Source organism: Canis lupus, chromosome 21 (assembly GCF_048164855.1).
Source record: "Canis lupus baileyi chromosome 21, mCanLup2.hap1, whole genome shotgun sequence".
Lineage (NCBI taxonomy): Eukaryota > Metazoa > Chordata > Mammalia > Carnivora > Canidae > Canis > Canis lupus.
Window position 1 is genome coordinate 23976361 of NC_132858.1, and position 27820 is coordinate 24004180.

Here is a 27820-nt window from a genome sequence, read left to right on the forward strand (position 1 = left end):
CTCATGCCACACGAATCACCGTAATGCCTCTACACTTAGCAGCACAGGAGTTGGTGCTCCACATGAAATCCCTGTTGGGTTATTTTCAAGTGATTACTCATGGCTCAGCTATGTGCAGTATGTATCAGTGCAGTTATGTTGGTTATTAGACTATTGAAATACTTCCAGCTCGGTGATAAATGCCTACTGCCCTGAATCCCCAGAGAGCCTCTCCCACTTTCCCAAACACCCCAGCCCTTTTCCTGAACCATGCCCTACACCCACAATCCAGCCACTAACAGGTTAACACCTAGAACGGCAGGAAGTTTCTTAGACCAGTGTCCCAGGACTGAGACCAAAGGTAAGTTCGGATTGCTCCTTATGCAATTTGTTTGTTTTAAAGATTTTACTTATTTATTCATGAGAGACACAGAGAGAGAATCAGAGACACAGGCAGAGGGAGAAGCAGGCTCCATGCAGGGAGCCCGATGTGGGACTCGATCCCATGTCTCCAGGATCACACCCTGGGCTGAAGGCAGGCGCTAAACCACTGAGCCACCCAGGCTGCCCTCCTTATGCAATTTGAATAACACCTCCTGGGTACAGGATATAATGAAACAGTGGCGTTATCATGCTAAGCCCTATCTTTGGTTGCCCTGCATCATTCGATGGCTTCATTTGTTTGGCAAGCAGACATGAGCACCTATTCATTCCACAAATATTTGCTGGCTGCTTACCTTGGGTCAAGCACTGTGTTAGGTGGTGGGGACAGGACAGCAAACTAGAGACATAGTTTCTGGTCTTCTGGAGTGTCGAGCCTGGTAGAGGAGAGAGACATTAAGCAAATCATTACTGTAATAAATGGGATGACAGGAAAATACATGGCCTTATGCAAGTGTTAATAGGGGACAACCTCACATTGGAGAATTGAGGGATGTGGCATTTAAACAGAGACCAGAGCAATGAGTTTCGGAAGTCAGCCAGCGTAGAGGGGAAAAGAGGGAGTGGAGAGCATTCTGATCAGAAGGAATTGCATGTTTGAGGCTCGGCAAGAAGACGCTTGCTGTTCAGAAATGAAAGAAGGTCGGCGTGATTGGAGAGTGTGGTCTCAGAAGGCGAATTGTCGGATTTGAGGCTACAAGGGCAAGCAGGCACCTGCCAAGTGCCAGGCACAGGGGGCAGGAGGTGTATGGACGTGGCCCCTGCCCCTTAGGGAGACACTAGCTTAGTAGCAACAGGATGGAATCTGGAGAGCGACTCCAGGTTGGGACCAGGGTTCCTCCATTTTTTTGACTCCGTGACCTTGGGCAGTTATGCTCATCTGAAAATAGGGATAATAATAAGTCCTACCTTTTATGAGTTAAGCCATGTAAAGCACTTAGAGAAACACCCGGCACAAAGTAAAGACACAGGAAGTGTTAGGAGTCGATCACTAGGACACAAGTAGAGACATAGGCAGATGAAGTGGCTTCTTTTCTACCCATTTCCATGCATTCATATAGTAAAATGAATGAATATAGTGAATGAATATAGTAAAACGCAATTTAAATTGCTTTTAAAGACACCTAACACTGGGGCACGTGGGTGGCTCAGGTGGTTGAGTGACTCTTGCTTTTGGCTTAGGTCATGATCTCGGGGTGGTGAGATCGAGCCTTGAGTCTGACTCAGAGCTCAACGCAGAGTCTGCTTGTGATTCTCTCTCCCTCTCCCTCTGCCTCTCCCGCCACCCACTCTTTCTCTATAAATAAATAAATAAAATCTTTTAAAAAAAGACACCTAACATCGTCTGTGCTACTGTCACATCCATAGTTCACGAGAAGCCTGCTTGTTGACCCCCTTCCCATGAGTCATCCTATGAAAAACCAGTTTCGTACGCCTTTGAGGGTTCTCCAGTGATTCTTCCCTGAACCAATTTCTTAGCATATACCTCAAAAGAAAAGCCACAGAAATCTGCTGATAAAGGGAGATCATCCAGACGTGTCAAAGAAGCAAGGCCATCATCCACAGAGCTGTTAAAAAAAAAAAAAAAAAAAAAAGAAAGAAAGAACAAACTAAAGAGGATAAAACCACTGTTCTGAAATCGATCACAATGAGGAATAGAAGGAAAAAGAAATTCAAACTAGGAAAGGCACACCAAGGCCCAGAAGTACTTCTGACAGGTTCACAAAAGACTTTCCCAAGGGCTTAGCTGGTGCCCATAGAAATGTGCAGGGTCCTGGGAGGAAACAAATAGCCTTGGGTTGCCAGCCCAAGATTAGAGATCCCTGGGGATTCTGTGGAGCTGTCATCAAAGCCATCAGGGCATTAATCACCCTGGGCAGGAACAGGAGAAACTGGAGGTGAAAAGGGCCGATTAAGTTCTGGAGTCTTTCCCCAGAGAATGCCCGAGTGGAGATCACTCCGTGAAGTGCACTCTCGTGAACCCAATGAACTTTGGGATTATTCAAGCTAAAGGCAGGCAGCTCTTCTCTTGAGGTTATTGTGTTCGGCAGCCTGGTAGGCCTCGGGTTTTGTTTATTTTTTTCACTGATCTATGCTGCCAGCACATTCTGTGAAAGACGATGCTGTGAAGCTCAGTTGGCATGGCCGTTCCCTTTTGCAGAGGGGGACCACAAAACACTTCCCGCCAGGAGGACTTAGAAGGTAGAGTGAGCATTTGTCATGGTTGTGGTTACCCGGCATCCATTGCTTCAAGGGCATCTGATTTACTTTGGGAAATTACCCAGTCGTGGGTGGTGCGATTGAGTCCTAAATCTAGATGCCCCCATCTAGCCGACAAGTGGGCATGTGATCTCAACTCACTCAATTGGATTCTCCCTCCTAAGACTTTGCTTCTTGAGCAAGAAAAAAAAAAAAAAAAGAGAGAGAAAAGTTTAAAGCCTATTTATTCCAGTCAGTGATACACTGGAGGGGTTCCCTACCAGAACCTTCTGCAAAGGCCTGGGAACTGTCTGTGCCAAACCATCTACTTCAAGCCCCCTGTGAAGCCTGCGAGTGCATCGTTTGTTCCCATCGAGCTTCTCCTTTTCTTGGGGTTGGTCAGAGTTTGTTTCTGTGGCTTACGGTGAAAGACCCCTAACTAATGAGAATATTCAAAAAATAAGAGGGATAGAAGTGATGTCTGGAAAGACTGCCGCTAACAACAGATACTCACCTGCTGCACTGCCACAAGGACAGGTAGGGATGCAGACTACGGAGTCAGGGGAGGCTCCCCATCACTTTGCTTGGGGAGCAGCCTCTGACCTTCCTGCCCCCCTCCCTGGTCTCACCTGGCCCCGGATCTGTGCAAAGGCCGGCTTAGCGGCAGGAGTCCCTTCATACCCAGCAGTGCGCTGGCAAACGTTTAATGAGCGGGTCTGGATGGGAAGAAGGGAGACAGGCTGATGTGCGGTGTTCACCAATTGTCATGGTGGCAAAGCTCCCTCCGTGGCCAACTTGGAGCTCCCAGCGGGCGGTTACTGAATGCAGAGCTGGGAAGAGATGCACAGCATCGTGCTCCCGCATCAGGGTGAGCCCCTGCACCCCTCCCCAGGAAGCTTCTAGGGGTCACAATAATGACTAACTTTTATCAAACACTCTCTGTTGTTCCATTCCAGGTACCCTTCTAAGCACTCTACAAGTATTAACGTGTTTAATTTAATCAGGGCCTCTGAGGCATGTACACTTCTTGTCCCCGTTTTACAGATCAGGAAACTGAGGTTACGGGAGAATAAGAAATTCTTTAAACTCATATGGCTTCAAAGCTGAGAGGCCACGATTTGATCCCTGATTTTTGACTCCAGGGACATCTCACTTAGCTGATAGATTATGAAAGGCATCTATCTGCCTTCTAGCGTGGGAGGTGGCCTCAGGCTCAAACATCTTGGCAGAAATGGCAGTGGCCAATATTCCCAGGGAAACTCAACACAGATATTTTTCTTTTTGAGACCATGTTTTATTATATATATATATATATATATATATATATATATATATATATATATATATTCTGGTTATTTATGCCCCATCAACCATCAGGAGGATGAAAGCTACCTTGAAACAGTCATATCCAACAACTATCGAGTACCTCCATGAACCGTTGTTGACTTGTCCTAAAATTTGCCTCATCTCACAATAATCCTTTAGAGATGGGAGTCATTCTAGCCAGGGGCTCATTAAGAGTTCATCTACCAAAGCCCATATAGTTAATAAATGGCCAAAGCAAGGTAGATTTTTTTTTCATTTTCTTTATTTCCTTGATGCGGAAACAGGCACAGAGAGATTAAGTAATTAATTTACCCCATGCAGCCCCAGTCAGCCTCCAGAGCCCATGAACCTCACACCGTCCCGGTGATACTGCCCTCTAAGCAGACCCCCTGATAATGCAGCCAGAAGTAATTTTCCTAGCAAGCCCAGTCTGGGTGGCTTAGGACGGTGACTCTGCCAAGTGCCCATTGAAGGGCCAGCTGTACTTCCATGACTCGGAATGGTGAAGTTCTGGAATATAGGTGAGGTCCGGAGCCGACGACCAAGAAAGAGTTCTTGAGACGTCTTTGGTGCAAAAGGGTGGTTTTATGAAAGCCCGGAGACAGGAACCGTGGGCAGGAAGAGCGGCTGCCCTGGGCCTGGGAGGGGAGGCTGATGATGTACCTGGGAGTTGGGAGGAGTTTGGGGACAGCGTCCCCTCTAAGGAATGTTGGAAGCAAGGTCTCCAGGACCTGGAGGGGGCTGGCTCTTGTTGGGAAAAGGGCACTGGTTACCGTCCAATAAAACCTGAGTCATGAGACCCTTCTGATGGATGTGGGTGGGCCATGTGCTCGGGGGATGATCACCAACACGTATTTTGGGAGTTTAGAGGTAAAGGAAATTTCTAAAGGGATTTTTGTGTGTTAAAGTAGGCTCACAGGCTCCTGGGGATCAGGCTAAGATTGTCTTCTGCCCTTAGCAAAGGATGAACATCGAGGCAGTTGAGTCCCTAGAGGAAGGTCCCTCTGCTTGTTTCAGGGACTTGTCAATGGGCTGCCCCAAGCCCGTGCCTTGTCCTCAGCTAGTCCCCCATCAAGAGGACTCCCTCTTAACCATTTACTTAGGATCTACTCACCTCCTGCCATTTGCTCAGGCACTAAGTCAACACTTTCTCTTCCGAAAAGCTCCTCTCTCTGCTAGGATCAGCGACAAGTTAAAAGCAACATAAAAAAAGAATACTAAGTTTGGTTTCTGAATATCGGTGGCTGCTGATCTCCCGCAGCTTCCCTGTGGGGACGGGGCTGGACAGGTGAGCTGCATCACCAGAGTGCAGGATTCTCCTCACGCGTGCTGCTAGAGCTGGCTCTTTGGATACATACACTACCCAACCCGACTGCCTTGACAGGTGTGATATGGATGAGGTTCTCCCGTCATTGGTGATAATGAGACTTTTTCAGTGTCTGTCAGTTAGGGAACAATTGATGTCATCGAGTAACTGGCAGTTTCTCAGCGAACTCACTGCTCAGAGTCAGGGCTGCTGCAACATTGCCTGCATCGAGGAAGTCACTGATGCTGGTGCAGGAGGAGTTAACACATCCCAGTGTACCTGGCTTAGCTCTTCCAGCAGAGAGAGGAGGGGGTGGGGAGGAGGTGGGAGATGTGTCACATTCAGATACGTATCTATAGCAAAACAGTCGAGAAACAGTTTTAAGCCATAGTGTTCCCTGTTCTGGTTTGCATACTAATATCTTTGGGATCACTTTCCCTGTGCTGGCAATCTGTCACCTGTAACTGGGAAGGAGAGACAGGCAACAGGGAGCCTAGACCACTGAGTAGCATGCCCCTACTTTTATGGAGCTGCCTTGTAGGTCTTTGCACTAATTTGGGGACTGACCATGAGGCAGTCCTGCAGGAACACCTGAGAATCGCCCAGGGTACCTCTCCATGCCTCTTCGACTCCAAATAATATATACAAAAGACACCCAGACTCAAAGAACTAAACACAGAATTACCATCTGATCTAGCAATCCCAAGTCTGGGTATAGACCCCCCCCAAATAATTGAAAGCAGGGATTTGTACACCTGTGTTTATAGCCACGTTATTCACAACAGCCCAAAGGTGGAAACAACCCAAATGTCTATTCATAGATGAACGGATCAGCCACATATGGTCTGTGCATACAATGAAACATTATTCAGCCTTAAAGAGGGATGGGGTTCTGCTACAACGTGGATAAAGCTTGAAGGCCTTATGCTAAGTGAAGGAAGCGAGACATAAAAAGACAAGCACGGCGTGATTCAACCTCGATGAGGTCCCAGGAATTGTCAAACTCATGGAGACAGGAAGGGGGGTGGTGGCTGTCAGGGGCTGGAGGGAGGGGGAACCGGGGAGGTAGTGCTTAATGGGATGCAGTGTTGGGGGGTGGGTGTGAAAAGGTCCTGGAGATGGATGGTGGCGCCGGTCGCACAACGATGCGAATGTACTTAACGCCGCTGAGCTGAGCACTCCAACAAGGTTAAAATGGCCTATTTCATGTTATATATATTTAACCACAAATCTGCAAAGGGAGACGCACAGTACCACGCATGGAGGGGACTTACAAAGCTCGAGCCCAGGCAAGCGAGCGTGGGCGCTCGTCGCTGCATCTGTAAGGTGCCCTAAGCTGTTAGCTAAGCGCGCGCTTCTCGTACCCTGCTTAATCTTCAGGGAGGTATCATCAGCTTCTTTGGGGCAGGAAATCTAAAGTTCAGGGAGGCATACGGAGTCGCCCGAGTCCCACCACAGCGATAAAGGGGGGTGTAAGCCTTGATCCGGCCGTCATCAAATGCAGCACCAGTTCCATGCTCCCGAAATGCCTGAACAAAAAGCACCGCTGTTTCGGGGCGCTCACACGCCCCACAGTCAGAGGAAGCTGAATTCACCTGACCTCCAAAACACGGGGCGCCCAAAACTGGGAAACACTTTAGAACTCATCCGTAGAAGTCAACTTACCACGCGCAGGACTAAAATCTACAGATGCTCTGACAAGAGCTAAGCGGAGAGGGACCTGGAGAATTTCCCAAATAAAGATGCAACTAGCTGTCCTGTGTGGCTTCGGTTGGCTCGTGGAAATAAAGTCACGGCATTCCACGCACTGCCCTGCAATCAGGAGGGCCACGCCTGGACTGCATTGGTAATAACCACAAACCACCAGTTATTTTTCTAAACCCACTTGGAATAACTTACTTACACCTGGCCAGGGCTCTGTCTTGGTTTGGAATGCCGCTGAGTCTGCAGGATGTTGTTCTCATGAGTCTGACCGTCTTGGGGATGTGTGCTTTTCCCTGGGATTGTTGTCACCTCCAGTATTTCTGTTAGGAGGTGCATTATAGCCCTGGCCACGGTTGTGTCGTGTCGGGCTCTAGGGTCTTGACTGTCAGGCCCCAGATCTTGGCTCTACTGCTTACTGGTTTTATGACCTTGGGCAAGTCATTTGTCTGTGCCTCCGTTTCTTTACCTGTGATAGGGGGCTAACAAGAGCACATGTGACCTCGGCTGATTGTGACATTTAAATTTTTGGACTACATCGATGCACCCAGTTCCCAAGTCCTCGTGATACGGAAAAGGGTCTAAGATCATTTATCTTCAGAAGTGCACCCATTACTATTTCAGGAGAGGGAGAGGCAAGGAGTGGGAGAGGAGGAAAGGTGGCTTCGAACCAAGTGTAAGCATCACACATTCTCCTCTGGTACCAATTACTGTGATAAATTGAAGGTGACAAGTTATTTTATGACATAAATGCAAATCAGTATCCACTTCCCTGTTATTTTGCAATGCCCTGGCACTTTAATGGTCCCCATAAGTTTGCTTCACTTGCAGCAAGTATCGGTATGCTCACAGTCAGCCAGAGAATTTATTTTTAGGTGGGGAGTGCAATGAACTGAGCCCACTGGCTGACTTAGAAAAATGATCGCATTCCCATCCACAAATTATTCACAAAGCTAGTTAGCATTTGAGCTTTTGTTGGTGAAATAACACAATAAATAGAGATTTGTCAACAGGGCTCATTTCCACCTGCCAGACTTGACTCTAAATACTAGGCGCTCGCGCATTTGTGGGTGCGTGCGTGTTTACGGGTGTTTATTAGAAAAGCGAAAAACCTGTCTCAGGATGTAACATTCCCTGCAAAATGCCAAGGAGCTGAGATCTTCCTAAACCCCTAAACCCCGATGATGCCAGGGAGAAAAGAGGAGGGCCTCCTGTCTGTGGGGCCCGAGTGCCTGAGACTCTACTGGGGGATTTCAACATGAAAGGAGACAAGCACAGAGAGAACCACTATTTGTTTGTTTTTCATCATTGAAGCGGATTTCCTGTCCTGCCAGTTCCACCGGTCTGTCATCCCTTCTCTTTTGATGTCGATGTTGGTGGGGGGAAAAGGAGGGCAGAAAGTAAAAGAAGAAAAAAGAAGAAGGAAGAAAACAAACCCAAGAGATAAGCAGCCTTGTCAGGATCCTCAAGACGCACCCCCCCCACACCTGCTCTCGGGCCTGGGCAGGAAGCAACGGTGGAAGCCCGGAGACACACTGCTTACTTGATTTAAAATGCAACTTGTTCTTTGCTTCTTGTGTTTTTCAGTTTCCTTTTATGCACATATTAACTTTTAAAAAATAAATTGTTAAAAAACATAAAATAAAATAAAATAAATAAAATAAAATAAAATAAAATAAAATAAAATAAAATAAAATAAAATAAAATACAACTTTGGAGAGACGGCCCCCAAAGCGCTTGTATTAGGGCATAAAGATAATCACAGAATTAAGTCATTAAGAGTCATAATAAGGAAGCCAGTGAATGAAAGGAGACGTGATTTCCAATCCCCCACCTGCTGAAGAGCTCGTGGCTGCGGTCATCCGTCCACCTGTTGGCCGAACGTTCAGTGAGCACCCAGGGCCCGACTCTGGCCCGTAAGCCGCCGGGAGGCCCCACGTTCTGCAGATAGGTAGCTGTTGCTTTTTAATATTTCTGCCTCATCCCGAGAATTGCTGCTTGGCTGTGCAGGAGCGTGCGTGCGTGTGCGTGTGCACAGTTACGTTCCAAGAGGCAGTCAGCACGCCCGGGCCTGGGAGCGGGCAGTGAGTTTCCAGGCCTGCCACCGAGACAGAGAGGTGTCTGCGGCCACACCTTCCCTCAAGGGCATGCCTTAGGCCTTCCGTCTGCCAGGTTGCCTCTTGGAGACACAGTCTTACCCCCCCCATCTTTTTTTTTTTTTTTTTAAGATTTTATTTATTTATTCATGAGAGACACAGAGAGAGAGAGGCAGAGACACAGGCAGGGGGAGAAGCAGGCTCCATGCAGGGAGCCCGACGTGGGACTCGATCCTGGGTCTCCAGGATCAGGCCCTGGGCTGAAGGCGGCGCTAAACCACTGAGCCACCCGGGCTGCCCAGCCACCCCCCCCACCCCCCCACCCCCCCCCTCGCCTCCCCATCTTCTAACCTGAAACCTGACGTTGCTTCACATCAAATGTTTAATTTCCCATTGTTTGAAAAAAACAACCCTGGTATGTAAAGCATGAGTTGCCATGGATGCAGGAGCCAGTGATGCATAGAGAGGTTCCGGAGCCGGTGACTCTGCATGTGCCCAGGTAGCGAGGTGCTGAGCGAGGCTGAGGTCTCAGGGCCCTCCCCAAAGAACCTTCCAGGCACAAGTCCCTCAGCCGCAGCCCTGTGCTGTCTCTCGGCCAGCCTCAGATGTGCCCGTCTGTTCTTTCCTCAGCCAGGGTCAAGAAGCAGATGGAAGCCCTTGGCTGGAAGCTTGTTTGAAGAGGTCCCTGACGGCAGTCGGACCCTTGTCATCCCCGGGGTATGAGGGCGGCGAGGCCTGCTCTGCACACGGTGTTCTCCTAAGGCCCAGAGGCCTGCCCTCGCGCCCCAGGTCCGCGCCAGGAGGCCTGCAGACGGCTCTCCAGGATGCATGAGCGCTAGCGTCTAGAGAGCGGCCCTAAGCACAGTGACCCCACGACGGAACTGGCCCAAACGCCCAACATTCGGTGGCAGGCCCGTCCACGGAGCACCCAACAGCAGCGCGGGGGAACGAAACACTGTGCACGACAGGGATGGACTCTCATGAAGGAGGGCGGGCAGGGAGCCAGGCCCGAGGGGCCGCGCCCTGGTTGCAGGGAAACACAGCCCGGGCTGCGCGGAGCTATCTGTGGGGAAAGCAGTCAGGGGCAAAGGAAGGAGAGGGCACCCCGAGGGCTTGCTGGGGCTGCCAGCCATGGTCCATTTTTTTTTTTTTAATTTATTTACTCATGAGAGACACACACAGAGAGAGGTAGAGATGCAGGCAGAGGGAGAAGCAGGCTCCATGCAGGGAGCCCGATGCGGGACTCGATCCCAGGCTCCCAGGGTCACGCCCTGGGCCCAAGGCCGACGCTCCACCGTGGAACCCCCCGGGTGCCCCAACAATGTCCCACCCCTTGACCAGGCGCAGGCTCTGCACACATATTGTTGGTGTGATCTATTTCCCAAAAAGTGGAAACTCAAGAAGAAAAACACCCCGAAGGGTGGGCCTGACGCAAGGAGGGCGGTCAGCTCCCGGGTACCTGGGGTGTCCTGCGGCCACTTCGGGGAAGCCTGCGAGGCACGTGGGGCGGTCAGCCCAGGGCCCGCGGGAGCAAGCCTTTCCGCTCCCAGCTGGAGGCTCCCGGGTCATGACAGGGAGACAGGCTGGATCACTGCCTCAGTTTCCCCACAGGTTGTTTTGGAAGATAAGAATTTACAACGGCCTGTGGTTCCCTTCCCTTCCCTTCCCTTCCCTTCCCTTCCCTTCCCTTCCCTTCCCTTCCCTTCCCTTCCCTTCCCTTCCCTTCCCTTCCCTTCCACTTTTACTCATGTTTAAATTCGATGAGAGGCCCGTCGCGTTGCTCACGCACATGTTTCCGCCTTCGAAGTGGGCACGCGCCTCCCTGCTGGTGACAGGGAAGCCTGTGTCGGTGCAATTGGCCGCATTTCTCCCGCTGCCCCGTGACTCAAACAACAGGATTGGGTTATGAGGGCCTGTCCTAGAGGTCCCACCGCACAGAGCACCTCTTGACCCCTGCGGTGCTTTGCTCCCGCCCTGTCCTCCTTCCAGCCGGTCAGAGGCCGCGTGAGGGAGGACGGCCTTCTCCTGGGCCTTCCTACGGGGCCTGGCCGGGTCTGAAAAGTCAACTGACAAAGACAAACAGGAAAAAAGCATAGGGATTTTAATGAATTGTGACCCATACCCGGGCCTTCACATGGAGAACGAGGGCTCCTGGAAAGTGAAGAACGGACAAGACAGAGGGGTCTGGGCTGGCGGGAGCACACGGTCAAGAAGTCACCAGAAGGCCTGCTTCTCCCTCCGCCTGTGTCTCTGCCCCTCTCTCTCTCTGCATCTCTCATGAATAGATAAATAAAATCTTTGAAAAAAAAAAAAGTCACCAGAAGGTAAGGGTAAGTGTAAGATCTTGGGGCAGTGTCTCCTACATCCCATCGGTCGCCTCTCTGACCTTCATTCTACTGTCCCCGTCTCGCCTCACCTCCGTTTTATAAAACATTAATTTCCTAGGCCATAACCTTTAATCGTGGATAGGTTGGGTGACCTTTGTTTTCCTGACTGTTGGCCCTTTCTAGAATAACAGAAAGACAGCCCCCTCCCCTCTGCACACCCCCACACACAGAGGGTGCTATCATCGGGGCCTACTGTCTAGACGGTGAGCAGTGCTGTGAAGCTGCTGCTAATCTCCCGGGCTCGCTGAGGAGCTGGCTTCCACGGTTGAGCTGTGAACCCCCCAGTCCCACCTCCGGCTCTTTCTGTGACCTCACCCACCTGCCACCCATCATCCCTTGCGCTCTGAGCTCCAGCCCAACTGGATCACTTTGGTTTTCAGTTCTTCGACAGGCCTCGTCCTGCAGTGAGTCTGAGACCTCGCACTGGCTCTTGCCCTTACCTGGGTGCCCCACCCCTCAGGCACCTACCTGCACCCTTAAGGCATGAAGCGGGCACTTCCTCAGGGAGCCTTACAGGCCGGTGGGAGTCAGGCCTTGCAAATAATAGGCAGGAAGGAGGCAGGCTTGGCTGTAACAGGGATCTGCGGAGGGAGGCCTGCAGTGCAGTCTGAATCACAAGATGCCTCTTGGTTTTTCGGACAAATCCAGCCCTGAGGAGAGTTTTCCTGTATCTCTGGCATCCAACACCTTCCCTGGGACATGGGGGCCGCTCAGTAAATATTTGTTGGTGTTCCAACCCCCCTCTTCAGGCGTAAATAATGTATTTCCCTCGCGACAGATGGGACTCGGTTTTCCAGCAGGTGGGACCGACAGCAGAGCAGAAGGAAGTCACATCTTCAGATACTGGGCACTTTCCGCGCTCTGCACGGTGCCAAGCACTTTGCCCAGGGTACCACCATTTACGCCTCACAAGAGGGCCAAGAGGTAGATGCTAATTAACTCCTGCATCGGACAAACGAGGGCCTGAGGCTTACAGAAGCCGAAGCTTGGCCAGGGTCGGAGAGCTGCCCCCAAGCCTCAATCCCTCCTCCTCTATTTCACAAGTAACTTTATGATGTCACAGGTCCCCCACGTGGCTGGCGAAAATGTCTCAGAAATAGCAACAGTGCCTTTCCATAAAAATTGTGTGAGGTTGTTTTGAATGTGTCCTGATACTCTGTTTTGTCACTTTAGCAATGACAGGCTTGCATTTCTCCACCGCCTAGCTATGATGGCTGAGTGGCGTGCCCTCTAGCCTCTCCAGACTCTTTGAAATTGCTTCATTGCTCCCTCTTCAAAGGGAGCAAGCCCTGCCTGGGTGAGGAGGCCACAACAATTTCCTCCCCAATCCCTCCTTTGTCAGGCTGCCCAGAGGTTACTGGTCCTCCCAGAGGAGGCCCCACCTCCATTCCTCAGTCGCCTCCAGGGTGCTGGGCCTGCTGGGGCACAAGCAGGTGGGGAGTTAGCCTTGTAATGTCTCAGCCAAGTGCAAGCACAGGCTCCGGAGTCACAATAGCAGTTCAAATCCTGTGATTAACAATGAAACAAAATACCGGGGTGGGGGGACACCTGGGGGGGTCAGCAGTTGAGCGTCTGCCTTTGGCTCAGGTCATGATCCTGGAGACCTGGGATCAAGTCTCACATTGGGCTCTCTGCAGGGAGCCTGCTTCTCCCCTTATGTCTCTGCTTCTGTTTCTGTGTCTCTCATGAATAGATAATAGTTTCTAAAAACAAAACAAAACAAAACAAAAAAAAATGCAGGGGCTTCGAGCAGTGCCTGGCCCACAGCAAATGCTCCATAAATGTGAGTATTTATCATTGTCGATGCCTCATCCGAGAGAGCTTGACACAGAACATCATCAGCTTTAGCCTGGGCTCCAACTGCAACCCCAGGCCTCCTCTCTGTTTTGTGCTGTTTTCTTTCCCCCAGTGGACAGGCCGGAAGCTAATACCCTCTGGGCTGTTTCACAGTGAATTCAGGAAAGCTGAGCTCCCAAAAAGAACCCACGTACCTCACTGCGTGAGCCCCTGGAACCCACCCTTTCCGGGTGGAAGCGTTTTCTTCCACACAGCAGAGCTAGCATCTTCTCTCACCTCTCACCAGTGCTCCCGTGGCAGAAAAATTCATTCCCCCCTTCTAACTGAATCACAGCTTTAATAAAGCTATTGTATTTGACCACAGGCTTAGGAAACAGTAATATAACATAATAGGAGAAGATCATTAAAGTTCTATAAAGCGAGCCTTCAGTTCCTTCAATTCCAGTGTCCCTGAGCCTTAGATAAGGGATAAACATTTTTTAATCAAAATCTAAATAACAGTAAACCACACTTTTCATTTCAAGTATTTTTCCAGTTAAGTATAGGGTGTTTTCTAATTTCCTGTGTAGATCAGATGAACTATGAAAGTTGGTTGTTGTTTGCTTTTTTTGTTGTTGGTGGTTTTTTTTGTTTTTGTTTTTGTTTTTTTTTGTTTTTTTTTTAACATTTTCAGGGCACTTTTCTGACTGCAATTCCAGCACATGTCTTTGGTAAGGTTGTCAGAGAGAAGTGAGCCAAGAATGATTAAAATCCTGGAGGCCGATCTGTAAGAGAAGAACAAATCAGCCCTGGGAGGAAAAACACTTACTGGAGGGATAACTGGGCGCATAGCTCAGGACGATCGAGGAAAAGCAGACATTAATTATGTGATACAAAGGGCTATGGTGACAGAATTTTTTATAAAGCAAATAGACGTTCCCAGCCCCGCCCCGTTTCTGCTTATATGAAAAGCAGTGGGTATGGGCACAAGCCCTGATGTCTCAGGCAAGCCTCAAGTCTTGTCTCTGTCATTTGCCTGCTGTGGCCTTGGACAAGGAAGTCAACCTCTGTGAGCCTCAACCGTCTCATGTGCAAATGATGGTAATAAAAGCCTAATTACTCATAAGACGATCGCGAGAAATCAAGCTGGACAGCGCATTTATGGTCCTTAGCACAGTGTCCAGCCCACCAGACGTCGTGTGCTTCCTTATCAATGCTTGTAGAGATAATTCTTGATGATACTGTACTTTAAACAATGAAAGATTTCCAACAGAGCTGTTCAAAGGGAACTTACTTGAGACATTTTTAAAGAGTTTGGGTTAAAAACAAGTAATGGTGTTATTTCATTCATAGGTGGAATTTAAGAAACAAGATGAACCAACAAAGGAATGAGGTGGACGAGGGGATGGGTGACATAGGGGAAGGGGATAGAGAGTACGCTCATTGTGATGAGCACCGATTAATGTACAGAATTGTTGAATCATTATACTGTGAAACTAATACACCTGAAACTAATACACCGTATGTGAATTATATTTCAGTGAAAAGCAGTTTGAGTTTAAATACAAGAAATCGGGGCGCCTGGGTGGCTTAGTGAGTTAAGCATCTGCCGCTCAGGTCATGATCTCAGGGTCCTGGGATGGAGCCCCCGCCCCCCATCAGGATCCCTGCTCAGCCGGAGAGTCTGCTTCTCCCTCTCCCTCTGCCTGCTGCTCTCCCTGCTTGTGTGCTCTGGCATTCTCTCTCTCTTGCTCTATCTCAAAATAAAATACATTAAAAAAGTAAATACATAAGTAAACGGAAGAAAGCTAAATCCTGGGTAAGCCTGGGACTAGACTAGCTCCTTTGACACTTCATCAACATCATCACTAAAAAAAAAAAATTTTTTTACTGTATTTTATGGGCCCCAAGATGCATATTTTTCCATGTTTGGCACCTCTCAAATTGAGAAGTTGTACCATCCCTACCATGTTCTTTTTTTTCCTAGTGCTATGTGGAATGAGCAGAGCATAGTCCAACCGATGGTAACTAAGAATTGCTGAGATCTGGTTTTAAGCATTACACATTTTGCTGTGCTGTTCTGAGTAAATAAGCCCAGTTTGGGCCTCTAAATAATTTACAATGTGAGATGGACAGTGTGTAAAGAGCATTGGAACAACTAAGTCAATATTACATGGAATCGGAGAATTTGCCGTTCTTTGCTAGCAAAAAAAAAAAAAAAAAAGCTAATTTTTAAAAATTCCATTTCACCATTTACTTATTGTTTAAATGCAATCAAGCTACTTAATTTCTATGAACCTTGATTTTTCTCCTCTAGGAAAGGAGCCTGATAACATCTCTTGAAAGGTCGTGGTGGGGGTTGAACACATAGAAGGTGTGTTTTTCATGCCTCTTGTCCACTTCTCACAGACCCCTGTTATCAAAACTGATCCCCCTACACAGAGGAGCCAGACCAGTTTAACCTCAAGACTTCCGCCCTAGATAGAGACCCAAACATCTACTGCCTCGGCTCTTGTTCTAATTAACAACCCATCCTCCGCCACTACTTTCCCTCTTCATGGGTTTCTGTCCCACGTCTCTGCGCTGCAGCTGCCTGGACTTAAATCTTCTCATTCTCATTGGCAAATCCCATGCTTGTTACCAAACTGGATTTCCTAAGACCCTGTGTGCTACAGAACACATACCTCGTAAGCCCCATGAAGGAAGAGCCATGACTTTCTGATTCATCATTGAGTCCATGGCAGCAATTACAGAAAGATGTAGAGGAGGGGCCCAGTAGCAGGTCCCACTGGGCTTAAGTCCAGTTGTCAAAAGGGCTGCATTCCTTTCTGCAGGCTCTAGGGGAGAATTTGCTTCCTTGTCTTTTGCAGTTGCTGGAGGCTGCCCGCATTCCTGGGCCTGCAGCCCCTTTTCTCTATCTTCAAAGCTAGAAACAGCAGATTGAGTCCTTCTTGCAACGCATCACTCCAGTTACCTCCTCTGCCTCCCTTGTCCACTTTTAAGAACCCTTGTGATTACATGAGACCCATCTGGATAATCCAGGATTATCTTCCTATTATAAGGCCAGCTGATAGCCAACTTTAATTCCATCTGTAATTTTAATTTCCCTCTGCATTGAAACATACTGTATTCACAGGTTCTGAGAATTGAGACATGGACATCTTTTGGGGGATCGTTACTCTGCGTGTCACATGAGGTTAGGTTTTCATTTAAAAGAGCAAACATTTGTGGGAGCTTCATGTGTCACACAAAATGCTGTTTTGGCTAAAAGTATTTTGCTTGCATTCCATGCTTTTATCCTCATAATAACTGTAGGAGGCAGGAACCATTATTGTCCTCATTTTAAACGTGTCAGAACTAAAGAACACAGGAATTTAAAAGACCTACCTAAGTTCACAGATCTATTCAATAGTAGAGCTGGGATTTGAACCAAGGGACAAGCCTAGTCCTAAGGCCATACTCTTAATGACTAGATCATATAATGACAGGTGGTAGCAAGAACAACTATAGGACTAGATGAACTTGGACCAGGAACAGAGGTTCAAGATAAAAGTTCCAGAGAGCATCCTAAAATCAAAGTGGTAGTTTGGTGGATGGTTTCGTAATGAGTAACCATACTTCCTCAGTTAGGAGCCTTTTCCTTGCAAATGACAGAAAGTCCCACCAGGACAGCTTATTCTAAAAAGGGAGATCAAACAAACTAAAAAAGAATTTTAAAAATTTTAAAAAGCAAGATTAGGGCTTCAGGCATGGCTGGATCAAGAATTTTTTTAAAAAACATTTTAATTTATTTATGAGAGACACAGAGAGAGGGAGGCAGAGACATAGGCAGGGAGAGAAGCAGACCTCCCTGCAAGGAGCCCAGTGTGGGACTTGATCCCACTGAGATGAAGGCAGATGCTCAACTGCTGAGCCACCCAGACGTCCCTGAGAATTTGAGAGAGCTTATCAAGAATTTGTTTTCTTGGGGCACCTGAGTGGCTCAGTCAGGTAAGCAAACATCTGACTCTTGGTTTTGGCTCAGGTTATGATCTCAGGGTGGTGAGACTGAGCACTGCACCAGGCTCCACGCTCAATGCAGTCTTCTTGGGATTCTCTCCCTTTCTCTCTTCCTCTCTCTCAGGCTCTCTCTCTCTCTTTAAAAGAAATACAATATTTAAAAAATTAGTGGTTTCTTTTTCCCTCTTGAGTCTGCCTTCTTCGGAGTTGACTCTGAAGTCTAAGAGATGGTAGAAAAACAATCACAGTGACCCTAGCCGCTGAATTCTATCCACTTTTAGGTGCAGCAAGAAAAAAAGTGAATGTCTTTTTCCAAAAGTTCTAAGATCAGTTGCATTGCCTCTCATTGGCTCTGCCAGAGTCCCTGGTCCATCTTTGAAGTAACTACTGTGGTCAGGTGAATGCGCGTGCCAATTGCTTAGTTATGGGTTATGAGCTCCTTCCTGGAGTGAGGGGTGGAACCAGCATCACTAGAACCATAGACACTCCAGGGAGTGGGGGAGGGATAGTTATTGACTGTAGGTAGCAGACTCACTTATTTATTATCTCACATAATGAGAGGTCCAGGGGTAGGTGGTTCAGGATCAGATAAATCCAAAACTTAATAATGTTGGGGGTCTGGGCGCTTCTCTGCAATCCTTTAGGTTTACCAGTCATGGTTACAAGGTGGCTTCCACAACTGGTTCCACACAAGATCATAAATCAGGGAAGAAGGGACAAATTCACCTACAAGGCTTTTTTTTTTTTTTTAAGATTTTATTTATTTATTCATGAGAGACACACACAGAGAGAGAGGCAGAGACACAGGCAGGGGGAGAAGCAGGCTCTCTGCAGGGAGCCTGATGTGGGACTGGATCTCGGGTCTCCAGGATCAGGCCCTGGGCTGAAGTCGGTGCTAAACCACTGAGCCAGCCAGGTGGCCCTATAAAGGTTTTTTCTTTTTCTTCAGGAAAGAAAATCTTTTCCAGAAGTTTCCCATGAGATTTGCCTTGATGTCTCATTGGCCAGTGCTGGGTCACTTGTTTAGCTTTTTGAAGGTTCTTGCTCCATATCTGAGGACAATAACATCTAAGTATCTGGGAAAATCTGGGCTCTGTTATTTGGGAAGAATGGGAAGAGGGGTGGCATTTTGCATAACCAGCTGTGTCTACACCAGGTCCCTGGAGGGAAATTGGGGACTTTGGTCACTAGGCAGAGGCTCAGAGGATACTGGTTGACAAAAACAATGGATTTCTATTTTTGCAAAATTGAGAGCAGAGAAGGTTTCAAACCCTGGAGCCCCCTAGGTACTCACTGGGGAATTCACAGAATCCATAAACCAAACTGAGAAGTGGGATTGCCCCAGAACTTTAGTTGTAAATACGGTTGTCAGAGCCAGCATGTACCATAGGGACCGTGGTGATTGCTTAGAATAGTAGACACTACGATCTGTGCCACCCTGCACACTATTATAATGTGATTTTGAAAGTCTTCGGGAGTTGAGTTTCTTCCGTCCCCCTGGGAATCTTGGCTGGCCTCCGGCTTGCTTTGACAAGTATTCTACAAAGTAACACCGTGTGACATCTGGCCTCAGCCTGAAGATGCTTTGAAGCTTCCATGTTTCCCTCTTGGAAGCCAACTGCCAAGTCATGAGTCTGTTATCCTGCGGGAGGGCTATGTGGAAAGAGAATGGCCCTAGAGGATGACTGTTCACACGGAGAACCGAAGCTGACACCTACAGCTGCCAACCAGCTGAGTGACACCATTCTGGGTGTTCCAGCTCCAGCTGAGCATTCAGCTGCAAGCAGCTGCATGAGTGACTCCAGCCAACGCCGTACAGAGCAGAAGAACTGCTGAGCCGAGCCCAGACAATTTGCGAGATCCTGAGAAATAATGGATCATTATTATCCTAAGCCACTGAATTTTGGGGTAATGTGTGGCATACCAATGGTAATTGCAATGGGAATCATTTCCAGTTCACACATTTTGCAGAGGAGGCTAAAAAACCAAAGAAAGGAAATATCTTGCTGAGAGCCACACAGCTCAATAGTGGCAGAGGCATGGCAGGCACCCGGATTTCTGGATTCTCAGTTCACTGCTCTGATTGTTAAACCTGGCATAACAATTTTCATACAGATGAAATGAGTGCATTTGCAATGCTTGCTGATGTGCACATACTGTAATAGCTTGCACCGAGCTAGTGTTTATTATGTCCTGGCACAGTGCTAAGTGCATTATCTCATTTAATCGGCACAATGAGCCTACAAAGTAGGTCTGATGCAACCCTCCATTTTAAAAGTGAGATAACTAAGGTTAGAGAAGATTAAAAAAAATTGCTCACAGTCGCTCTGCTAGGTGGGTGGTGGAATCAGGATTCAAATCTAGATCTAATAGGTTCGGAAGTGCTTGCTCCTATAGCCATCCCAAAACACAGCTTCCACTGACCCACAACGGATTTTCTCAACCGACCAAGGTTTTCTTTCTTGCACAATGCCCATTTTTGCATTTCATGTCTTAAATGTGCCCCCAGGTCATGATGGATTTCAGGATGAAGACAGAGTATGTATGTTTATGTTTGCATCATTCTAAGAGTTTCTACTTACTGGATATTTGCTCGGGGTCACTAAGATTCCTTTTAAGGAGAGAAATTTTAAAAAGTCTTGAGTTTTGATCCCTCCTAAGAGCTATAATCATGGCACTTACCACCCTCCCCCCACGCAACATCCACTCTACATCAGGATTCAATAGGTTCTTCTCACCCTTAGATTACCTTGTGAAGTGAAGGATGGAAATTATAGTGTTGTGGCTTAGCAAGTTTGTCTTGCTGAGCAAAGAGAGAGAAAATCAGGAAGGAAAGAGGAATGGAAAAGAGGGGATATGCAGGAAGGAAGTTGGACAGGTGAAAAGTAAAATATCGGCCTATTATTTTGGGTGAGAAACCTAAGGTTGCCTCCCTCATCACCTTATTGGGATGACCGTATGACTCAGTGTACCCCAAACAGTTCTGGTCCTGGAATAACTGCCAATAGTGCTTATTGCACTCTCAAAGTGTCCCAGTTTGGATGATAAATTATATGATGGCCCTACTCTCAACCCACCCAATCAGGTTTCATGGAAGAGAATAGATACAAGATGCTATGAAGGATGCCAAGGTCACCAGGGTCAAAAGACATGGCCCTTGACCGCAAGGAGTCCACTGCACAGTGGGTGGGGGGCACGTAACAGCTTTTCAATGTGTGAAGCACAGTAACAATGGTGCTGCTGGGCACACTGGTAGGCATAGCTGGGGGAAGAACTAGGGCAGTGCATCATGGGCAGAGGGAGTACTTGGCAAAGGCATGGAGGCTTGGAAAGGCATGGCATGGTTTTAGGGAACCACAGAAAGCAATCACTCCTCATGGCCAATTGTAAGGCACGATTTTCCTCCAAAGTATTTTTTGGAAAAAGGTCATCTTATATTTGATTTCTTCCAAAGTCTCTCCTCTTATGAGATCATCCCTTGGTTACTTTATTTAGATAAAATAAGTTACAATTTGGGGGAGAAGATGAAATTAGTCAAGAGAGAGAGATTTAGGGACGCCTGAGTGGCTCCATGATGGAGCGTCTGCCTTTGGTTCAGGACGTGATCTCAGAGTTCCAGGACTGAGTCCCACTTCAGGCTCCTGCATGGGGCCTGCTTCTCCCTCTGCCTGTGTCTCTGCCTCTCTCTCTCTCTCTGAGTCTCTCATGAATAAATAAATAAAATCTTTAAAAAGAGAGATAGAGAGATATTTAAAGATGTAATGTGTATATAGTGTTATTCCTTGTCTGTGATATGTCTTCAAAATTGTGAGTGGTACATGAAATTGTAAAGTGGCCTTTTAAAGACTTAAAAAAAAATAGCACATGACTACATTGTGGAGAATACACATGTATACACCTATAGGAGACTTTTAAAAATGTTCTATTGTTATATAATAGGTACATGTGGCTTGTGATAAAAATTCCAGTGGCAGCATCATTCACAGTTTCAAAAAGTTCTGTGTTATAAACAACATCCAAGAGCTGTGAAGACGATATGCTTTGAAAAGCTGCATTCCGTGACTCAAAGAGTGGATCCAGTGATCACAAAGAGAAACACTGTTGTCAGAGCTGCCAGTGAAGAGTTATATGATTATTTCATGAAATTGGAGAGACAAAAGGGATAGTTATCTCTAAATTAATATTTCATGTAATATTCAACCTAAAAGATCTTAAATATGTTAAATATTACTAGAAGATATTTAAATTTTTCACTTACATCCCCAAACATTTATGCATTCAAGTTGGACATTAGAGCTTTTAGGGGTGGTCCGCATGAGAAGATGGGGGAATTGCCTTACATTGAGGTCACCTGAGGTTTAGCATATACAATGGTTTGTTCTACTGGGGACCAGCCTGAAGAGTTGGGAAAATAGTAAGAGATGAGGTTGGAGAGGGGGGCAGGTGGTCAAATTAGGGATGACCTTGTGTAACATGCCAAGTCTGCAATAGGCAGTGGAAACCTGATAAAGTTTGATAAGATCAGTGTATCTTCATTAAATTTGCATTTTGGAAGAATTACATTGGTGGTAATTTCCGGTTGACCGGAAATGTAAGAATATCAACTTCTGATGGAAATGCAAGTGCACTGGCACCAGCAATCCGCCCATCTTGTTTTGTGGTTGCATCCTCAGGGCCTGGAAGAGTGCCTGGCTCATGGAAAGCAATCGTAACTTGGCAAATTAAGAAATGAGTGAATGAAAAAATGGCCCACTCCAAAACTCCCTGTTTTTACTCCTCATTTCTCCCTCATCAGAAAAAGCTAGCTCAAGAGTTTGCAGGATGGCTTTCCTAATTTTGACCCTGTACCCTCGGGTTTAATCTGTCTTTCCCAAGACAGAACCTTGAGAGCCCCTTCTTCCAACCAATTCCACTCTTCTGATGTCTCATCATTATAGTCTGAATGACTACTATGGCAATATACTACCTTAAAAATTTTGTGGAGGGGTGCCTGGGTGGTTCAGTTGGTTGAGTGTCTGACTCTTGGTTTCAGCTCAGGTCATGATCTCAGGGTCGTGAGATTGAGCCCCAAGCTAGGCTCTGTACTAAGCGTGGAGACGGCTTAAGAGTCTCTCTTTCCTTCTCCTTCTGCCCCTCCTTGCTCACGCTCTCTCTGAATAAATAAATAAATAAATAAATAAATAAATAAATAAATACTTTTATGGAAAGGTATCACTTTTAGGGAGTATATTTAGGAGGAATAAGTCACCTGTTACCTGCTTGTCACCCTCTAATCTTAGTTCCTTCATTCATCTCCCATAATACAAATTCCTTCATTCCTGTTTAGGCTTACAAATTGAATCAGGACTTTGAGAAAACCGTCTCACTCTAGAGACTTAAATAGTTGGGTTGCCACCCCAAACTGTATACAAAGGTGCCCTCCAGGAGGGCCTTGTGAAAAGAAAAAGCATAAAGATGAAAGAAGAAGTTGTATGATCTTGGGGGCAGAGCAGGACTTCTTAAGATGGATTTGACTCCAACAAAACATCAGATCTCTCTTTGAAAAGGACACTGTTATAGATAATATTAATGGATGGGTGACAGATCAGAGGATATTTGCAATGTCTAAAACTGACTGGAGCTAATGTCTGGACAGTACAAGAAAATCCTGCAAAACAAAAAGAGAATGGCAGAAAACTTAATCAAAAATAGGCAAAAGCTAAAAATAGGTTATTCATTGTTGAAATAAGTTTTTAGGCCCAAGATGGAGCCACTCTGCCCAGGATGCCATGACTGCAAACTTTTGTATTCCTGTAAATGCTCCACTTGACCAGAAACGTATCCAGTCAGCCAATCGCCAAACACCAATCCGACTCTGGGTTCTATACTTATTTCCTTGTTCCTTCATTTTTCTAAATAAATAAAGCCGGATATGTCACACAAGCCAATCATGTCCTGTTTCTGCATTACTGCTTCTAATGCTCTATATAACTTCCTGTTGCCCAAGATCCTTCAAGAAGAGTGCTCCACTACTCATGGGGCACTGTACTCGCCTAATCCATAGATTGTTTTCCTTTGAATAAAGGACATCGAACTTACTACTAAGTTGTTTGAGTTTTGTCATTTGACATCACATAACAAGAGTTTGAAGAGCTATTTATTTTTATTAGCAATCCTCAAAATACAAATACCACAAGGAGTTACCACTTTATACTCATTAGATAGAAAAACATTAGAAATTCAGGTAATACCAAATGTCAAAGAGTGGATATCCAAGGTTTTAACAATGACAGCATTAGGGGAGGAAGAAAGAAAGAAAGAAGAAAGAAAGAAGAAAGAAAGAAAGAAAGAAAGAAAGAAAGAAAGAAAGAAAGAAAGAAAGAAAGAAAGAAGAAAGAAAGAAAAAAGAGAAAGAAGAAAGAAAGAAAGAAACAAGCATTCTTGAGTGTCTGCTTTATGTTAATTAAGTCTAACACATACATAAACAAAACAGTGGATGACTTTTTAAAGACACCTACATTTTCAAGGACATTTATCAAACACATTAGAGAAAGTTTCTGTTGGAAGAAGTTGGGGGAATGGGAGTGAGGTGTGGAGATAAAAGGAAAATAAAATGATGTTAAAACAAAGTGAAATGAAGTAAGAAAGTTCCCTTGCACGGACTAGCGGCGGGTTGTGCATCTGTGAGCGTGATTAACTAGCCCATCTGCACTTGAGTTCCAAAATAAATAAATAAATGGAGAGAACAAGCCTCCAGGAGATTTCCCCTCATAATCCCTGATTTACAAGGGTAGTGCACTAACTGCTGAAACACAAAGTCTTTAATTAGTTCCTGTCCATAGGTGACTGCTTTTCCAACTGGAGTAAATGGAAGGCAAATCTTGGGATTTTTCCCACTCTCAAAGAGCACTGCTCTTACAGATGATTAAGTGTTTGCCCTCATTCCCTGAAGCCCACTCAGATAAGAGCCAAGACCACCCCTACAAAGGCATTTCCAAGGAGAGAAATTTGAAAACATAATTTTGCCAAAAAAAGAATTAGCATCACCCAGGGATTAGGGAGCTGGCTTGAAGACCAGAGAGGAAGTCAGAGATTAACTCACAATTGACTGGATGTTCTTTTTTTTTTTTCTTTTTAATTTTCACTTTTTATTGCTATAAGCAGCATACTGCATACGTACACTTTTTAAAAAGTGCTTTGTTGTTGTTGTTGTTTGTGACTGGATGTTCTTTCAAATAACCCTCTTGGCATTTAGTTTCCACAGGGAAAATGGGGGCATCCACTATCAGGGACTTTGTAGAAAGTATCTGAAGATGACTGAAATAAGTATCAGTAGACTCTTGAATTCTGGGGCTGAATGAAATGGTTATTATGAAAATGAGGTATTTTTTTATTATTTGTTGTGGCTATGGGAGTTATTTAAGACTATTAAGCAAGTAAAATACTAACTGAATTTAATTAAAATAGCTCCATCAGAGCTAACTTGGGGTTGTTCTTACATATACCTTTTCTTAAGGGGTAGAGGTGTTTAGGGCATTATAATATTAATAAGTAGTGAACCATTCACTCATCAGAACTGGATGAAGGAGACCCTGGGTGGCTCAGCGGTTGAGCATCTGCCTTTGGTTCAGGGCACGATCCTGGGTTCCTGGGATTGAGTCCCATGTCGGGCCCCCTTCGAGGAGCCTGCTTCTCCCTCTGCCTGTGTCTCTGCCTCTCTCTGTCTCTCATTTCGGCAGGGTTGGGATTGGCCAGGGGATATCATATTTCACTGCACTGACTTTAATAGGATAAGATGTTGGCTAATATGATAACAGCATGAGATGAGAATTAGGTGATCTCAGGGGCTTGGGGCAGGAGGAATGAAATCAGTCACTAAGGTGACAGTCTAATTACGTAAGAATGGGACCAGCTGAGGAGTTGCAAATAACTTCCCTGAAGCGTGGACTTAGAAATTCCACTGCAATCTCTTTAAGATGTTTTTTTTTTCTTTTCTGAAATTAAACATACTATATTATGTATCCTCTAAACCCAGCCCATCTCTTTAGAATAGATGAAGGGGGTAGAAACTGACTTCACAGCTGGAAGGGAAAGACAGGTAAGGTTACTGGGAAGTAGTTATCACCTATTTATACCACAGGTGAATATGGTAAGATGGAGTCAGATCTGAGTTTGAATCCCAACCAGACCACCTCTTGGTTGGGTAACCTTTAACAAGTTTCTTTTCCTCTCTGCACATAGGTTTCCTTATGTGTATAGAGTTCAAATGTCTAATAACTGAAGAGCCACCACCCACAAAAATTAACAGACTCTCGTTTCTTTTAGGAATACAACATTTATTTCTACAGGTCCCATACATGCTCACCAGCCAGTGTCAAATGCAAGCTGCCCTGCTCTCCACGGGAGTAGCAATGAGTGCCTGCTGCCTGCTGAACATCTTGGAGACGACTTCCAGTTGTTGATAACCATAATAGAAAGATGGCCCCAATGCCAGTAAGACAGCCCCCTAAGATGATTCAAAGTTCTGGGGTGATGTGTTCTACACAAGTTTATAATGAATACATACTTTATTAGGAAGAGTGAGGTGCTTCTGTAACAGAAACCTATAGCGTTGGAGCGGCTTTGGAACTGGGCGGTGGGAGAAGTTGGAAGGACTTGGGGTAGAGCGTCAGTGAAAGCCTGCAAAGTCTGGAAGAAACTGTGAGTACAATCCTGATGGCTTTTGAGAAAGCTGTAGATGAAGGGGTAAGGGGAAATAAGGAAAATGTTATTGAAGACAGGAGGAAAGGGGGCCCCGTAATGTCGTGGCAGGAAGTTTAGCAACACTGTCACCTGTAGGAACACGGAAAGGAGAAGATGTGTCTAAGTAATTTAATGTTCTAGCTAAGTACATTTCCAGGTTGAGTGTTGAAGGTGCTGACTGATGTCTTCTTCCTTATTACAGCAAACTGTGTGAAGAAAGAGAAAATCTAGAGAAGGACTAAAAAGAAAAATCTAGAACTTGCTAGACTTGAAAATTCCTATCTTCTCTAGATGATGAATAATGCTAAAATGAAGAAATGGTTTCCAGTCAAAAATAAGCCCTAGGACCGTGCAAAGAGCTGCTACTTTTTTGAGGTAATTTTCTATGTAATAATAAGATTAATATAACAAGATTTCTATCTCTAGATGCTCCCAAAGATTCCTGGGGAATCAAACCATTCTGATTTTTGTGCAGAGGTCATTCTCACTGACCCTATAACACCTCATTACCAGAGCTTTATGAAGTCCCTTTTTAACCATTCCATCAACTTCTGCCTCTAAGATCCTCTTACCATAAAGGGTTCAAAGAAAGACTGTGAATTGTTAGATACTGAGTAGCACAGTAGAATCTTTTCACTTTCTGGCAGATAAAATTAAGAACAAACAAACAACAACAACAAGACAACAAAAAGACACCCATTTTTCCTCACCCAACACCCTGGACACGAAAATGTTAAGACATTAAAAAATTGTTTTCATTGAAAAAATATTCTCTCAATGTGATATCATGGTGTTTGTATAGGCTGTTATTTCCTTAATTTTAAGCCTGGGGTGGTGGAAATAACCAAGCAAGAAACACTATTCATGAGGTATATATTAATAGGAGTTGACATTTGTTGAATTTTTTCTTTTCCAGAATGGTGCATCAATCCCTGTTTCAAATGCAGAGAAATAATTTCCAAAGAAATGAACTGGAGAAAATAGAGATGCACATGGAATGGAAACAAAACAAACCTTCTGATTCCACCCCACCTCCCCACCCCACATTCTATAGAGTTGTTCTGAGGTTAAAAAAACCAAAGATTTCAAAAACACAAATCTTTGACAAAAGCTGCACACGGATTAAGTATACACTATATACGTGGAGACATTAAGAATTATTTGGTTTTTACCACACCCCACACCCCGGCATTTTTGTGAAAATCATATGGAAATTCTAGCTCAAAATTACCAAAGGGAATCGATGGAACACAAACACTATCCCGTTCCCCTTCACATTGCTTAACCACACTTCAGCCTCTCCCTGGAGTAGATCGGAATGCCCTTTTCCTTTCCTAAATACAAAACAAAAGCTCCTAAATAAAAGAACAAAAGATATGGGGTGGGTGTAGGGGTTGCTTACACTACCAGCAGCCACCCAACAATGCCTGATGTGTTAAGAACATGTTTCAGGGGTGCCTACCTGGCTCAGTGATGCCTGTGACTCTTGATCTTGGGGTGAGGTTGAACCCCATGTAGGATGTAGAGATTACCTAAATTACTCTTTTTGGGCAGCCCGGGTAGCCCAGCAGTTTAGCACCGACTTAGGCCCAGGGCGTGACTTTGGAGACCTGGGATCGAGTCCCGTGTCAGGCTCCCTGCATGGAGCCTGCTTCTCCCTCTGCCTGTGTCTCTTCCTCTCTCTCTCTCTCTGTCTACGATGAATAAACAAAAGCTTTAAAAAAAAATTTTTTTTTTCTAAATAAATCTTTTTAAAAAAATGCTTAACACTTCCTGCAAAGGGTCATTATATGCACTAAATACAACAATTCGTGCCAGTAATCCTAGTTAAAACATAGCGAATACTTCCAGAAGGTGGGCACCTTTACTGTCATCCACCAACGAGCCCC

General features: G+C 45.8%; 2 long non-coding RNA genes across 2 annotated transcripts; one reads left to right on the plus strand and one right to left on the minus strand.

The window, feature by feature from the left end:
- Nucleotides 1-156: 156 nt before the first annotated feature.
- On the plus strand, nucleotides 157-27658 carry LOC140612904 (uncharacterized). Its single transcript, XR_012014016.1, has 5 exons — nucleotides 157-340; nucleotides 25515-25682; nucleotides 25764-25889; nucleotides 26134-26306; nucleotides 26848-27658. It is a non-coding gene; the product is annotated as an uncharacterized lncRNA (long non-coding RNA).
- On the minus strand, nucleotides 11135-12033 carry LOC140612903 (uncharacterized). The gene is made up of 2 exons (XR_012014015.1): nucleotides 11904-12033; nucleotides 11135-11344 (listed from the first exon to the last, which is right to left on the minus strand). It is a non-coding gene; the product is annotated as an uncharacterized lncRNA (long non-coding RNA).
- Nucleotides 27659-27820: the final 162 nt, after the last annotated feature.